This window comes from Triticum aestivum, chromosome 3D (genome assembly GCF_018294505.1).
Source record: "Triticum aestivum cultivar Chinese Spring chromosome 3D, IWGSC CS RefSeq v2.1, whole genome shotgun sequence".
NCBI lineage: Eukaryota > Viridiplantae > Streptophyta > Magnoliopsida > Poales > Poaceae > Triticum > Triticum aestivum.
This window is the reverse complement of record NC_057802.1, coordinates 342847221-342849457: the sequence shown is the minus strand read 5'-3', so window position 1 is coordinate 342849457 and position 2237 is coordinate 342847221.

Genomic DNA, 2237 nt, shown 5'->3' with positions numbered 1-2237 from the left:
TTCGCGGGGGCGAGCGGCTTGGGCTGGCGGGGCGGCCTCGCGGCTTATAAAGGCCGGCCGGGCCAGAGTCCTAGCCGGACACGGCCCGGTAGGTCGGTTCGTTTTTTTAAATCGGACGTGCAGAAAAAGAAAGAAAAGAAATAATAAACGGACTCCAAAAGTCCCGAAATAAATTTTCCCCGTCCTCGAAAAATAAGCCGGACAAGATGAACATTTATTTGGGCCTAAATGCAATTTTGAAAAACGCATATTTTTCCTAATTCAAATAAAATCAAATAAAACCCAAATAAAATCAAATATTTGTTTTTAATATTTTTCCTCCAATATTTCATTATTTATGGAGAAGTCATTTTATCCCCTCTCATATATTTGATATGAAATATTTTCGGAGAGAAAATAATTAAAACCAATGATCCTATTTTCAAAATTTGAGAAAACCCAAATATGAAAATAATGAAATCCCCAACTCTCTCTGTGGGTCCTTGAGTTGCGTAGAATTTCTAGGATCGCAAAACAAAATGCAATAAAATATGTTATGCATGATGATCTAATGTATAACATTCCAAATTGAAAATTATGGATGTTACAACAGTGGAACATCAGTAGTTGCACAGTTGCACAGAGTGCATTGTCTTTATTTTGGTTTTAATTTTCTGTGACAAATTTTCTTTTTTGGCCCACACGCAGCAATGAGTGTGGGCTGTTCGCACTGCTTAACGCCACTGAGTGCAACGGTAGCCAACTGCCCAACTACGACCCCAAGGAAGTACTCAACATCAGGAGGAAGCTGGCATATGATTGGGCCACCAGGCCGCACAACTCCGCCCCATGGAGGAAGTTGCTCAGATACGACAAGGACTAGGTTAGTACTCTTTTTCTTTCTCTGCCCCATGGAGGAAGTTGCTGGTTTGCACAATTTTTGAGCAGATTTTGTAGTTGCACACTAGTAGTAATTCTGTTTGCAACTCAATATCATCACTTTTGTTGACACATTAGGAGCACTGGACATACAATTGTTCAACAACTAAATATTTAACCAGTTGCCAACAAAGGCACAAATAGCAACCTTTTTTTACACAGTGCATGAACTAATTCAAGGAGCATAAATGAGATAAGAGAAAGCATAGTGCTGAATGTGTCCACTTGGTCCCAACATTGCTCAAAAACCATCATTCTTTTCCTATTTGTAACATCCCAAAATTCTAAATTTTGGAATGTTATATTAAATAGATAGTTTTGATTGTTTGTTGATTGTGGTGTGGTTGTTTGTGTGAAATTTGAAAACTTTTTGAAAGTTAAATGAGAGGGAATAAAAGGACTTTCCCAAACTTTCATTTTTGCATTTATATTCTCCATGAATTCAAACTCTTTTCATCACAAAACTCTAGAGAGAAGATGGCATGACTTCTTCCATTTAAATAAATGAAAAGGGTTTTAAAAAGGTTTGAATTTTATTTGGAAATATTTTCCAATTCAGAAACTTTAAGCAACTCAATGATTTTCATGAGAGAAGATAAAATGACTTCTTCAAAACATATGAAATATGAGTTGGTAGTTTCGAAGAATCAAATTGAAAATCTCTTTTGAATATTTTTTTCAATTTGGAGTTATTTGGATTTTATTCAAATTATTTTTCTCCAAAAATAAAATATATGGAAAATAGGGTAACATGATTCCCTACATTAGAAAATTGAAGAGAAATAAATTTGAAATAATTTTAGTATTTTCAAAATGATTTTTATAAGGTTTTATTGTAGCAGTACACTGTTTGATTTATTTAAATTTGTGTGGATTTTATTTGATGCTAGAAAAATGTTCATGTTGTAGAAAATCTTTTTCTGAAAATTTTGATATATTATATGCCCATAGTATATTTTTGTTTTATATGGTTTTATTCTTGTTTTCTAGAAAAAATGTTTTATTAAAAAAAACTTCCTTCCGCTAACTCGGCCGGCCTAGCTCCAGCCAGGCCGTGGCCCAGCCATTCCGCGTCGCTCGTCGCCGAGCTCGGGAAGGTCTCCGGAGCCAACACGCCGCCGCGCCGTGACCTCCACGGAAACCGCCGCCACCTTGCCCCTCCTCCACGCCTCCCGAGGCCGCCCCTCCTGAAATAGCGCCCCGCCGCCCCTCTCTCTCCCCTGCATCTCGCCGCTATGCCGCCGCCTCGCATCGCCGCCGCCGTAGCCATGCCTCGCCCGCGCTGCCGCCGCTGCTGCTGCCTGCCGCGCCGCTGCCGC